Here is a 15,825-nt window from a genome sequence, read left to right on the forward strand (position 1 = left end):
GTATAGTCCGAGGCTACATCATTGTAGACTCGTGTTTCTTGAACTGTTGCAATTTGGGTTTCAAGAGGCACACGTTCCATTGCTTTGTTGCATAGTTCTTTTTTATTCACTGATGGTTTGTCGAAAGTGATTATTCTTTCAGTTTGAACCTCTTGGATTGTAGCAAGATTTGGTCTTCTGCTATTTCTTGGGAGTCCACTGGGCCTACTACTTATTATTGGCCACATGATTGTGGTTTCACCAGGTCGATGGAAACAACTCTGTTTTCCTTTTTACCAGCAAGTGGCGGTAGTACTACTGATCTTGTTCCGCTGACAGCTAAGACAGGTACTGCTTTTCTGTAAGAAGGCCCAAATTCCTTCTTCACCGCGATCTTTTCTCTGACCAGATCCCCAATCTTTGGAATCCAGACAGGTCTTGCTGGGACAGGTGGTTCTTCAGTGGTTGTTGGCTTAGACTTTATGTTACTTAGACTTTTTCTTGTTTCATTCAAGTCCTGTAAAACAGCCAAATGATCTTTCATATCAAAGGTTTTTTCTTCTACCACTGAAGTATGACTATCTAAGTCCTGAATTCTCATTCTAGTACTGAACAATAGTTCTTATGGAGTGAAACCTTTAGAGAATTTCTTGGCAGATTGTTAAGACTAAGTTGGACACTTGTTAGATGTTTGACCCACCCATCACCCGAACCTAATACCCTCGCCGTTATAGATTGCTTTATGTCACGTTTTTTTTTTCCACAACCGCATTTCCCTCAGGATGGAAGGGAGAAGTGTACCGCAATGCAATGCCCATGCTGTTCATGGCCTCTTTGTAAGCTCGAGAGCTAACCGCAGGACCCTGATCAGAATGTAGCATGCCAATTGCGTATGTGCCGATAAAGACTTGCAAATCTTTTATAACAGTTCTGGTGTCAGCCGAGCGCTGGGGCCACATCCAAATGAATCTCGTACAGGAATCCACTGCGACCATGATATATTTATAGTTGCCATCCCTTTGTAAGGGACCACAGTGGTCCAGGTAAACACATGCTAATGGCTTATCTGAGATTAGAAGGGGAGTCTGTGCTGGTCGTTTTACTGTTGATATCTTCATTCTCTGGCATATTTCACATTCTAGAACGTAATTCCTAGTTTGTTTTCTCATGCGTGGCCACCAATATCTCTGTTTTAATAATTATACTGTGGCGGAAACACCAGCGTGTGCAGAAGTGAGCCCTTCGTGTGCCGCTAAAATTAGTCCCAACCTGTGCTCCATGTTTGGAATTGCCCTATCCCCCACTCCAGGGATTCGAGCAAATGGAACATTATTCGCATCAGTTATGTATGAGTACTTTACTGGAAAGCCTTTCGGGAGTGTTTTTCTTTCATCTTTTACTGAAGCACTGACAGCTTGCATTATATCGCTGTCTATTTTTGTTTTTGACCGGGTGATTGCAGCTACGGAAGCCGTTTGCACAGCTGCCTTCGCTGCTTCATCAGCCAATGAATTCCCTGCAACGTGAACGCCATCACGTTGATGACTCAGTGTATGTATCACGTGAGTCTTTTGTAGTTCTTTCTGTAAAAGAACTACTTGTTCCCAAAGCGTTTTATGCTTGATTGTGCCCCCTTTTACATCTTTGAAACCATTTTGAACCCAGTTCTACAAGTATTCATTGTAAGACTGAACGCAGTAATATGTATCGCACACTATAAGTGTGGGGAATTCGCGATACGTAATTTCAAGCGCCATCTTGAAAGCCAGTAGTTCAGCTCGCTGAGCTGTACAATCTCCTAGAGATTGAATTTTAGTTACCAATGGTCTAAATTTTCCTTCATGCCAACAACCTTTAACAATCACGCACAGCACTATAAGCTTGTTTACCCCCAACTGCGGGTTGTGCTGATCCGTCTGTATATAATATACAGCCGTAATGTTCTAGAGGCAGGATCTCGGTCGGCAGAGGACATTCATATTCATATTGTAGAAATTCTTGTGTTTTTAGATTAGGATCAAATTCGTATACTACGTCTGGTGCAGCAAGAGAATTAACCCATTGTATCCATTTCGGATCTAATGCCACTGCCTGTAGATTGCGTGGGCTTCTCAATGCCTCAATGGCTGATTCTGATGTATAAACAGTTATCCTATTGCCTTGGGCTAGGGCTCTTTCTCTTGCTACAGCAGTTTGAACCACTGTCAGAATTTTTTCTGTAGAACTGAATTTCATTTCAGCTTGAGTGTACAAATGTGTATTGTAAGCTATAGGTACCTTTTCTCCCTCATTAGAGGTCAGGTATGTGAATCCGCATCTTCCTGGGATGACTCGGATTATCAGATTGCGTTCGTTTGCGCGTGTTTGCAGTTTTGTTTTAGTTAACATGTCTGTTTGTAATGATCTCAAAATTTCTGTATGTTTTTGAGTCCAACTATTTGGTTTGAAATCAGGTTTTATTAATTCGTAGAGAGGTTTAACCTTCTCTGCATAATTTAGAATGTATGTTCTTCTGAAATTCAGGAAACCTAGTATTGATTGTAAGATCTTCAGCGTTTTAGGTGCTTGGAGTACTGCACATTTCTCTAAGAAATTGTCTGCAAGGCTTTTGCCTTTACTTGATAATTCATATCCTAAAAATAGGACAGTTAGATGGGCTATTCTTGACTTTTTAAAGTTGAATTTGTAACCTTCGTATGCGAACCCAAGTATTATGGTGTTCACCCTTTTCAAGTGAGTCTCCAGGTCATCGTCTGTAAGATAGATGTCATTGACATAGGATAATGCCTCATCATCATACATTTGTAGTAATTCTGTTACCCTTGCTGAGAATAATCCTGGGCTATTCTTGAATCCCTGTGGGAGTCGGCAAAATTGTTTTTGCGACCCCATTATTGAGAAAGCGATCAAATACCTGCTTTCAGGTGCAATGTTTTGACAGAAGAATCCATTAGAGATATCTAATTTCGTTTTATATTTTTTGCGCACAATGTTATTCATTAGTGCTGCACTGTGAGAGTTTTGGACTGCAAAAGTTTTGCAGCAGGAGTTTAAATGTCTGTAGTCCAAAACTAGACGATATGAATTGTCTGGTTTGGAGACAGGAAACAAGGGATTGTTCATTTGTGAGGTGCATGTTTCAATCAACCCTTGATATTCAAGTTGATCTAAGATCTCCCTGACTTGCTTTTTAGCTTCTTGTTTAACTGGGTACTGCCTTTGTGCAGTGGGTTGATTTTTTAACTGGATTTTGTGGGGAGGAGAGTCCTCATCCCATCTTACATGATTTTTGTATAAAGCAGGGGCTTGGGCCACTGCCCATTTTCTTGCAAATGTGTATTTTTTATGAATCGGGATATGATTTGAGAAGGCAGGCATAATCATTTCTTCGCCATGAGGGCACTCCCTGACCAACTCTGGTGTCCAGTCTTTTTCAGCTAACAGGATGTCATAGCCTTTAGAAAGATTCTCCCAAAAGAGACCTTTTATTTTCCTAGTTTTATCTCCCTCTATACGTAATGTTATTTCATATAGTTTATGGGGCACGCTAACTCGCGTGTCTGCAGTTTCCACTTGAATGTATTCATTCATGTCCATTGTCTCCAGAAGATTCATCAGGATCTTGCGAGCTATGGTCACTTCTGCTGCGCTGTCTAGCATTGTCTGGGCCCACTCTCCGTTTTTCAGTTGTGTCCTCAGGATTCTCGGCATGTTTAATTTTAATACTTGCTACCTTCTTTCTGGGAAATTGTGATTTTTTACTTTGATGAGCAGGTTCTTTGTCTTTGGACTTGACGTGCTCTTCCTTATGTTCCGACCGTCCTCTTCTTCCCAATTTCTGTGACGAAGTCTGAAAAGATCGAGATGGACGTGTATCAATATCTTGATATCTGTCAGGTTTTCTTAATTTATCCCTATCTCTAAGGTTATATCTTTTTTCAGAGGGCTCCCTTTGAGGAGACTTGTCCCCTCCTCCTGGAGATTTATTTCTCCGTTGGGGAGACCTTCCTCTGGACTGAAATTGTTTTTCTCTGGGAGTAGTTTGTTTATTACCCTCCCAATTCTTCTTTTGAGAATTGAGATTGTTTTAATAAAGGTTTTTTTCAGGATTTTCAATTAGTTGGGGTTTTACTGGTTTACCACCCAAACTATCTCTGCCTAATTCTTCATAGCATTTTTCAATTATTTTAGCAAGCTCAAAAGGTTGGTCTGTTATATCTGTTTCCTTCAATTTTTGGCGGATTGCCACACATGCTGCTTCTCCTTTTATGTTGGCTAGTAATATAGCCGAGACCTGCTTGAAGTCTTTCAGTAATTTCATACCCAGAGTTAAAGCAGGTTCTGGACCGTATTTGTTTTGAATCTGTCTTAGTACATCTGGTATAACCGCCATTGACGGAACACCATGTGTTTTTGTGTAGATGGAAGCAAAAACCGTGCCCCAAGTGTCACAGTCTTCCACATGGGGTGCGATCCCCATTGGGAGACAGATAGTCAGAATTCTGTGTTTTTCGTGAGGGGTAGTATCAGGAAATACTGCCTCTATCTGAGTGATTTTTTGAGCTAATCAGAAAGGAATTTGTTCCCGTTTTGCGGGTGTTTTTCCAAGACATGATTGAATGTACTGTGGTGTGATTTTATTTGTATTCCCCTGATGAGGGGTGTTTTGAGGAATTTTAATTGTAGGTTGGTCTGTTGAAGTCCGCATGACATATTGGACCGATCTATGTATTTTAATTAGTTGTTTTAGCTGAACCAAAAGTTCTCCGTCTGACATTTCTTCAATGTCTGGGTGTGGTGTGTAGCCGGCTAGAACCGGCCACGTGGCTCCTGGTCTACCTAGTGGACCGAGCCTGGTAATGTGATTTTGATATTTTAGGGTGCCATTAAATGAGAGCAGGTGCTCTTGGTATGTTAGTGGAATTTCAATTTCCTCGAAAGGAGAGTATTCCGCTGGAGATTCCGCTACTTTATAGTAGTGGAACTCCCGTGTCACAGTATGTGCTGCTGGGAAAGTTATCCAGGAATAGAATACCTCTGTCTGCCAATACTCATGTGCCCCTACCACAAATACAACTGTACCACCTCTTGGTGATACCCCATTTTCTATAAGTTTTATAGTTATGTTTTTTCTTATATTGGCCGGGATGAGTGTCGTTATCTTCATTAAACCCTGTAAGGTCTTCACCCGGTTGATTCGCATTTACTGCGGCTTCATCGGTGTCGGTATTGCCGCCGTGATTTGACATTGTTTAATGAAAGTTTCTTGCAGAGCAAGTTTTTGAGGAAACAAAGATTAGGTGCACAATATTTTGGAACACTGTATCCTTCAACGTTGACTATACCGTAAACTAATACATAGGATTCTCATCCTACTAAGTTTTGGCGGATATTAACCTTTCACCCACTCCAGACGTCTATTGGAGTTTTTCCGAGAGAAAAGGGTCTGTGTGAAAAGCACGACTGAGTTACTCTAGTATCTTGCGTTCGATTATCGCCCAACCAAACGTTGGGCGCCATGTAGTGTAGTTCCTATATTCCTAATAGGCTCTGCGCATTGGAATAACATAAACAGCAGTGTAGACGTAGGACTGAGGTCATCTAGGTCTCTACTGACTATGTTAGACTTAATTAGTTTTTGCCAGCTAGCTCAGAGGTCACTAGAAACTTTCTCGAATGAATAGGGAGGGGTTAACTTCCCTGATTTAGAAAAGAAGGGATTAGCTTCTGACAACCATATAACATGACAACTTTGCTCCCCCAGAATAAGGAGTGTATCTTCAGAGTCGTGTGAAAACAATAGACAGCTATTTCACTCAGTCAATCGTGCATGCTTAATTTCACCAGGGTGCAGAGAAATAGAAAAACGGGCGTTTTCAATAAAAGGTGTTATTTTATTGAGCAGTCTTCTTTCTCATGCAAGAGAAATGAATTGCCACAATTACAATACTTATTATGAAATAAAGTGCGTACAGTAAAAGGAGTATTATAAAATAATACTGTAAAAGCATTGATATGGTTTCTTAGCCATACGATACTTTAAAACGGATAAAATATTTACATACATAAAAACATTGACTAACGAACTCAACTGGTGCTTCTAAGATACGCCTACCCCAGTGTACCTGACCTAAGCCTAATACGTAGGAAGGAGTAAGTAAGTTGCAGTTTTAAGTTAAGTAAAGTTTTTTGCCAAGAATCTGAATCAAGAATTCTCTCTGAGGTTTGAATCAGCACCGTACCTTGGTTATAGAATGAAGGAGGTCTTGTATCTCGTTTCTCAGGACTCGATCTCCCAGTAACCCGCAAGGGTGACTGGAAAACACCGGAGCTGGATTTCTTGGCTTGAGAAGAGGCAGCTTCTCTAGTGTGTCAAAGGGGAGGGGCGGCTTCCTTTGGCTCTCGCATCAGCTGGGCTTCGGATAAGTAGATAGCCGCTCTGCTCCACACCACCGTGGGTTTGCTTAAGGCAAGTGTTGGTATATTTATACCTGGAAGGTGCCGCGTTTGACGTAAGGTTGGACATAAGACGTCAATAAAAGATGTCACTAAGAACTGACTATTCCTTTAGTGCCCGCAGGAGTTCAATGACAAATCAAAACAAAGACATGGGGAATTCCCAGGTTGCTGAAGGTTTGGTGTGTCGAAAGAACTCGTTGTGCTCTCTAGGAATCTAAGGAAGTAGCCTTGCCGTATTTGGGCTGCGTGGGCTATTACTGAATATGGGCAAGATTCGTATGTCTTCATTAGGACATTATTTATCATAACCGCATGAAGGCATGAATCAGGGATATTTAATTAGGGTCCTAGATACATTCACAACATCCCAGGCCACGCCCGTGATGCCGATGGCAGACAGACGGGAGAGAAGCTGGTGATGCGGTACAGTGTCGAAGGCGGCAGAGAGGTCCAATAAAATCAGAGCCGCCCTGCCACCCGCGTCCAGGCACTCCCTAATTGCCTCCGTAATCACCACCAGCGCTGCCTCGGTGCTGAAAGATGTCCTAAACCCAGATTGGGCCGGGTGGAGAGCACCAGAAGATTCCACGAATCCCTTCAGATGCCTAAATCCCACCTTTTCGCACACCTTAGCAAAGGCCGGTAAGGGAAATGGAGCGATAGTTAGAAAGAATTGAGGGATCAGCAGAAGGCTTCTTGAGGAGAGGGAGGGGTTTGGCGTGCTTCCATTGCCAGGGGACTATGCCTGATTGAAGTGAGCCATTAACAAGCATTACTACCTCAGGAAAAACTATCTCGGCTACCCCGCCGAGAACTCTCGCCGGACAAGGGTCCGCAGGGGAGCCTGATTTAAAAGATTTCAAGATGGCTAAAACGTCTCTCCCCTCCGCTGGCTTAAAGTGCGAAAAGAGCTGGCTGGGTGAAATAATGCTCGGAAAAGGGGGCAAAAGCAGAGAACATTGAACATGGGGGGTGGTCCCTAGACTATCTTGGATCGTGTGTCTCCATTTTTACTTTCACCCTTAGGACTCAGAAATGTCTTCACTTTGCAGCAGTTCAGCGTTGTGTCATTTTATATTTGGGGAATTTTATATAGCGTTAACTTTACCCTAATGTACTGGAGCGTTTAACATAAGCAACAGTTAAATTACACCAAAAACGTTTATGTTGATTTCACACTGCACCCTCACACACTCTGCACCCTCACACACTCTGCACCCTCACACACTCTGCACCCTCACACACTGCACCTTCACACACACTGCACCCTCACACACTCTGCACCCTCACACACTCTGCACCCTCACACACTCTGCACCCTCACACTCTGCACCCTCACACACTCTGCACCCTCACACACACTGCACCCTCACACACAATTACACTCTACTGAATACAACATACACTCCACACAATACCACTCAGTGCCACATAATTATATGCTACATAATTACACTGCGCTCAACGCAACATACACTCCAAATACCACTCAGTGTCACATAATCACACAACACATAATTACACTTTACTGGATGCAACACACTCTCCACACAATACCACTCAGTGCCACATAATTACATGCTACATGATTACAATGCAACATACACTCCAAACAATACCACTCAGTGTCGCATAATTACACGCCACACAATTGCACTCTACTGAATACAACATGCACTCCTCATAATGCCACTCAGTGCCACATAATTATATGCTACAAAATTACACTGCGCTCAACGCAACATACACACCAAATACCACTGGGTGCCACAAAATTACACGCCACATAATTACACTGCACTCAATGCAACATACACTCCAATTACCACTCATTGCCACATAATTATATGCTACATATTTACACTGCGCTCAACGCAACATACACTCCAAATACCACTCAGTGCCACATAATTACATGCCCCATAATTACACTGCACTCAATGCAACATACACTCCAAAAACCACTCAGTGCCACATAATTACACACCACATAATTATACTCTACTGAATGCAACACACACTCCACACAATGCCACATAATTATATGCTACATAATTACAATGCATTCAATGCAACATACACTCCACACAATACCACTCAGTGCCACATAAGTATATGCTACATATTTACACTGCGCTCAACGCAACATACACTCCAAATACCACTCAGTGCCACATAGTTACACGCCACATAATTACACTATCTATCTATCACATCACCACAGCATCACTCAGCAGCACCACAGCATCACTCAGGGGCACTACAACATCACTGCGCTACCACAGCATCACTGAACGCCAAAGCATCACTCGTCGCCACCACAACATTACTGAGCGCCACCACAGCATCAATCTGTGCAACCATTCAACAACAACTGGTTCAAATATGTTCTCTCAATGTTTCAAGCTTTATTACAAATGTCACAAAAAGATGTTAATATTTCACTTCTGTTCTTGGATTTTCGTCACAATAAAATACACTGAACATAATCTTCACAAAAATGATTTACAAAAATTGAAGCTATTGCCATTGTAAATTACAATAACTTTTATTTAAGTATTAATTATTAAAAAATATTAAAAGCAATTGTTATTTGTAATATCAATACATCTAAGTCACGTAAATACAACACATATTGCATTACAAATGCTATAGGTGTCACATTTCTGAAAGTTAAAAGTATTGGCATTGTAAATGACAAAGCTATTAATTTAGCTATTTTCAAAACCAACACATAAATAAAAAATTGTCCTTTTCAATACCAATAGCTCAAACTTTCCTAATGCGAGACCTATTGCATTGCAAATGCTTATTTAAATAGAGGATTTACTAAAGAAGGGAAGAGTGAATAACAGAGGGGATCGCTTGGACCTGGAAACAAACACATGAGCAGCAGGGGACCTGTTTCATAATCGGTCCTGTGGACATAGCAGACAGCCTTATGGTGGATCTTTCTAGGCACTAGGACCAGTAAAGATTATAGCAAGCTTCTGAGAACGAATCAAATTTCCTGATATGCAGACTAGCCATATTGTCTTATTCTAAATGGCTTGAAGACTCAGAAAGGCCAATGTAGCAAGCACTAGCTGAGTTAATTGTAGAAATGGTAGCATTAACAACACTAATTTACAAGTAGCTCAGAATAAAAACGGGTTTTCAACAAGATCTTTAGTTGGAGGTAACAGGGTGACACAACTGCACAGCAGGATGAGGCAGGTAGAAATGTCATCTTTAGAACCACCCATCCTTGTGTGAAAAAAGTTATTTTCATCAGAGGCCCCGAGAATGACAAAGATGTTTTATCACAATTATATTTAAAATAGGCAGCTTTATGAAACCAATCTGTTTATTCAGAGAGATCCATAGCTTAATTTACACAGGTGAGTGCCTACAACCAATGGCTGACAGCGTTTAACCAGAGGTACAGTTCTACACAGCTTTGCGCCTACAACCCAGAGGCTGGCAGCGATAGTAGGATCCTGTCAATCAAATGCAACATAACAAAACATCCTAGGAAGACAGCAGAACAACCCCAGGGGAAACCTCCTACCCTTTTTCCGCACTAGTCACTTATCCTTCCAAGCCATATGGAGAGTGTATGCCGATTAGGATGCTTGGTGGTCTTTGGGCGCTGTCTGTGGGATTGACACGGCCTCTGCCCTGCTTCCTGGGAGAAGTCGCAGTGTTTGGTACATAAAAAAATGGGCAGCTTTAAACACAGTTGACAGTTCAAACATTGCAGTTATGTTATCTCTGTTAAAAATGCAATCAAATACTTGACTGCCAACCAAGGTTTGGGTAGCCTGGTCTACCCAAAGCATGACAAGATCCATAATGAGATCCTTAATCAGATATGGGGAGGGGGTGATGGTCAGGAGTTTTGATAAATATTTTGAACACCAGCCATGACACCTACTTCCAACTGAGAATGAATTACAAAATATGTTACTTATGGCCTGTTACAGAGTTGCTTACTGCCACTGTGCTTTTCACTAAAAACAGCACTGTTTTCAGCAAGATGCGCCTCTTGGCCTGTACCTGGTGCTCTTCCCCTAACCCCAAGTTCAATTCATCCTCCCCAATCCCAGTTTGAAGATCTGTTATACATTAACTTGCACACATGAATAAATGTATCTATTGATGATCATTGGTCTCTGTGGTCGATGATCATTAATATCTCTGTGATGTGCCTGTGAGTTTCTTTTTAATTCACACGTAGGCCCAATTTTGATGTCGGACAGACCTGAGTCCGTCCGACATTGATCTGGCAGTGGGACCGACGACCCCCTGTCGGCGGTCCTGTTCGCAATCCTATTCGTTACAATGGGAGCATGCATTCCGAACTGAATGCATGCTCTCATTGTAAAGAGCAGAGGTGCAGGTCATCCCTGCACCCCGTGGCAGGCTCCTCAAGGTGCCTGCCACAGGTTGCAGGGATCAACAGGGGGGCTGCCATCCGGAGGCCCTTCACCCGTGGGGCCCCTGCTGGGGGACCCCAATGTCGAATTCCCACAGCCTTTCTGTATCGGAAAGGCCGTAAAAGAAAGGCTGTGGTAATCTGCCATCCTAATCCCTTTGGCGAAAGAGCCGCCATTGAGATTACAAGCCCCTTTCCGAATGGCAGACGTGTCGTAATTTGACGGTGATCGGGTTAGCGTTAAGCTTTGCTACACGAATTTCCCCTTAACTTGACTATGGTGTTCGGAAGCCATTTTGAACACACTGGCGGCCATTTTATATGAATGCGTTGCCTCGTGGTCAGCATACCCATTGTCCTTTCTCTGTACCACTGACCACTCGAATTTGCCCAGCAACAGGCTATTTTTAGTATTGGTCAAGCTCGCACATGCGCAGTTAAACCCTCTGTACTAGTGGACAGTCATCGCTTAGGAATGTTCTTAAAACTGACCAGTGGTGTTGTAACCCCTCCCATGAGTTGGCTGTGTTCCAAAAATGACCTTATGTGTACCTAAACTGAGTAAATGTGTTCCGCCTACTCTTTTTATTACTGTAAAACTGTATAAAAGAAGCCTCGCACCGATGTTCGGTGTGATACTTCTTGCATTGCCGAAGGGTGTTGTAGGAATGTACCACCACCCCATGGGGTCTTAATAAACTTGTCTTTTGCATTTTCCAGTTTCCGTGCCAACGTCTGTTTTATGGTGTAACGGGTTTTGCGGAATATGTAGGCCTGAAGAACCCAATACCACAAATTGGCGACCACGAAGGGACTCATCGGCGACTCGGATGCCCGAAGGAGAGGTCGTGACGAAGGATTGGAAACTCGCCATGGACGCGTACGCTGACACTGAGTGACCCGAGTCTTGGCACCCACGGTGTTTTCTTCCTTTCCTTCTGATCTGACCTTCCAGGTGGTGCCGGTCCTCGACTGAGATCCTGCTCGTTCGAGTTGTCGTACAGTGCCGGTTTGGCTGATTCGATTAAAGAACTTGGCAGTTGGAACCTGGATATTTGAGAATTTGGTAAGCTTGTGATTGGTAAGATTGTCTAAGGACGCTTACTGTGGCTCTTTGAATATGTTTTGAGTTAGCTAACATTTGGTTCTATGATTTGAATTATATGTGTAGTGCACTTCACCTAGGCGGGCATGTAGAGATATTTCTCTAACTTTGTCTTTGTTTGAACGGCACACCTTGTGTGAAGTATATTAAGTGCCATTTTTGTGATATCGCGTTTTCGTGATATTTTGACATGCCTGTTTTAAGCACACTCCGAGGGATGTGCTGTCTTGGAAAGGGTACCAATTATAGACTAAATGAATCTCAGCCGGCTCCCCCAGAGGGGACCCCTAATCGCGAAATGTATGTTAAATTTGGCATTCCACCTATTCTATATAGTACATTGTGGCACCGATATACAAAAGCTGATCCTGAATTACAATGGCCACTACATGGGTCGTTTGATTCACGAAAGGTTCAGTATGTGGAACAATGTTTGTTTCAGCGTAGGTCTAGACAAGATATGTTTGATTGCGTACGTATGTGGGAGAAAGCGGTGCATGAACGAATGAAGCGTGAATTAGCCTTGGCGGACAAAGAGCAGCGGAAGGCTGCTCGGGATAAGGCTTTACAGCTGGAGGAGAAAGAGTTGCAGGAAAAGAAAGAGAGGGAGGCACGGGAACGTAATTTGCAAACGAATGGTCAATTCCCTATTCGACGTCCTCTTTATCCTGTCCTTACTACTGAAATTGATGATTTTTCATTATTAGATCGTTGCCCGCCTCCGTATGTTCTACCTACAGCCCCAGATGAGGATTCGGACGGAGATGATCGAGGGGGTAGTCGTGTGAGGTTAAGTGCCAGTGAGACTGCGGAACTGCGCAGTTTTGCCCGTAAACTCAATTTGAACAAAATAACTATGTCAGAGATTAATGACCAAATGAGTAGGTGGTCTGAACGAGAACGGTTGTATTTTTTGGATCAGTTCGGGAATGAAGTTGTAGAACGATTCAGGAAAAATTCGAATGAACTAGAGCCTAAGGATGTATCAGTTAGTCGTGAGAACATGCGTAAAGGTCTTTCTGTTATTGCAGATGCGGATGGGTTTTTCCGACGGTTGGTCCAGCTACGGGATGAGGCGTCAAGATTACGGGAAGCGAGGAAAGCATCAGAGGCGCCTGCGCCGGGATCGACGGAGATATCCAAAGAGTGTTCTATCTTTGGAGCAGATAAGAGTTCAACGGTTCATGTTATGCCTATGCGTGAAGCTGCACCTTTGTATGTCCCTCCTAAAGGGCAAGGTACAAGTGACGACAAATTGTCCGGGGATGCAAAGGGTTATTTTGTATATAATTGGGTTTATACACCTTGGAATAGAGCAGATGTTATGGCACTGAAAAATGCTTTGCCTGACCCCCGTAAGAATACGGCAGTTTTCTATGAAGGAGTGGAAGGGGCTATTTCTTCGTGTGTTATGACGTTAGTTGATATTGACCTTTTCTTTGGGTTAATATTGCTCAAACAACGCAGAAACCGATCCTGAATACAAACAGAGCAGCGTTCTATCAGAGCGTTTACAAACCGTAAGTGCAGCAGGCTAAAATTTTCTCAAGACGGCAAGAAAAACGAATATAAGGTCTTTTAACCTGACCATGGGTCTCTTTTATATCCACAGTTGTATCCAAGACTATACAACGACAACACGAAATGTAAGTTTGCTCTGTTAATCGCATTACTCCACTAGCACGTTCCAACACACGTTACGTTCGGTTCACCATCACATTTTGTTCGCCCAATCTTTTCGAAAGCACAGCACTAACGCATACATGTTTTTCACGCTCGATTCACCTGGATAAAGTTTTCTCGAAAATGACAAATAAATATGTGTATAATATAGAAAACGATGTGCTATATAGCTATATACAGATGCTATGTCCTAGGTATTTTATAGACAAAGCTCCCAGAAGAATGGCGTGCCAGCCCGAAATGCATTGGAGCCCATGGAATGTTTTGAATTAAATGAATGAACATGATTTAAAAAGAATGAGAATAATTCCCCAAAACATGGAAAGAAATATTCAAAGAGAATAAACTACAACGTTCATAAAAATATTGATGTGAGTCCTTTTTTAAGGAACTAAAGGTGTGCTCTAAAAGGGATGCGACCAAGTCTGGAAGCACATTACTGATACATAGCCACAAAAACTTCATACACTCTGGAAATGGCCCCTCAACCATAACTAGCAAACTCTCCCCCCTAATAACCACTACAGTTACCACCCTTGATTGGTCAAGTTAAGTATCTCCACTGCTCCCAAGGTCAGATGGGCTCTCTCAGTTCACTATCTCAACAGGCACGCCATACCTACCAGAAGTTGATCCCTCCAACCTGCACACTCAACCGCCACAAGGACACAAAGCATCCGCACAGTCCAGTCATCAGCTCCTGTCATGTCAAGAACACCCCTCCTGGTCATATTTCACCCAGTGCGGAGGGCATTCCTACAACCCCAAGAAGACACTGCCGAGACAGACTTAGTAATACTTGAACTGGTCCCATGGTACAAGTCTAGAGGACCTCAAGACATACTAAATAGGAGACCCATTTTAAAATTGATAAGCACTCTTCATAAACTCAAACATCTACATCTACAAACACACCATATAGAAGGAGTTGAATTCAAGCCCAACCCATCCATTCCTGGTAGCAACATAACGGCAGTCACTTGGGTTAATAGCAACCCAGGTATGACAGAATATGGAGAGCTGCTCCAAATGGGGCATCAAAATAAGGCCTGAGTCAGAATTCTATCCGAGCCCCCTGCAGCCCCCACAGAGATCAGCATCAAAGAGACTAACACCAGTAAGCGGTGTATTAAGGGGAGCAATAGGCCCCATTGATCATCAAATCAACACGCTGCAAAACCTAGACATTCAGCAAATCAACATCCCAGGAGCGCCAGCCTATATAAGACATGTTTTACTGTACCCTCCTCCAGGGGCCACGTAGAAGGTATGAACTCAAAAAACAGAGGTTCTTAGACATGAACATCACCCTTTAAAACTATGTTCTTCGAAAGTGAATGGCCTCAGTAGCAAGTTTAGCAAGAACAATTTGCTCCCGCAGGAAACCTGGTCGCAAACTCTTACACCACTTACAGGATTTAAAGAATTCCATCTTTATGGAAGTAAACTAAGCCAGGGAGGAAGAGCCACAGGCGGCCTATCCACATACATTGGAACCCACCTACAGTGGTTCCCACAAAACATTGACCTGGGACAACCATGGGCTCAATGCATCAAACTCTCTGCTCCTCATACAACAAAAAGTGAAGTCAGCCTCTTGATCTGTAGTCTATATATCCATCCTGGTCACAGAATAAAGCTGGAAAAATAGTCTCTGATTGCGTTAATCAAATCTCTTCAATTTACTTTCCCGCAAGCACATCTGGTTCTGTCAGATTTTAATATGAACTTACTGCAAAGCAGTCCTATGAGTGTCAAACACATTTGAGACAAACACTGCCACCACTACTTTTAACCTACCCAAGAACTGACCAACATGGAAAATCTTGTATGCCAGCTCTGGAGAACATTGGTCTTTACACATTAAGTGGCCGCCTTCCCCAAGACCAGCCAACAGCTTTCACCATGCTATCACACAAAACCATTGCAATACTGGACCATACTTTGGCAGATCCAGAGTTGTTTTCCGTGATTACCTATTACAGCATAACAGCCAGAGTAGAGAGTGATCACCTTCCTCAGCACATGAAGCTACTGCAGTGCCGACCAAGAGCCCCTCGGGCGAACAATCAGTTAACCTCACCACAGGCCTTTAACTTAAAACATCTTACAGTCGAGACATTTATGGACTCTGTAAGAATGCGCACACCTGTAGCACTCTCCAGTCCTCACAGCCGCCAGT

The sequence above is a fragment of the Lissotriton vulgaris genome, chromosome 3_1, assembly GCF_964263255.1.
Source record: "Lissotriton vulgaris chromosome 3_1, aLisVul1.2, whole genome shotgun sequence".
Lineage (NCBI taxonomy): Eukaryota > Metazoa > Chordata > Amphibia > Caudata > Salamandridae > Lissotriton > Lissotriton vulgaris.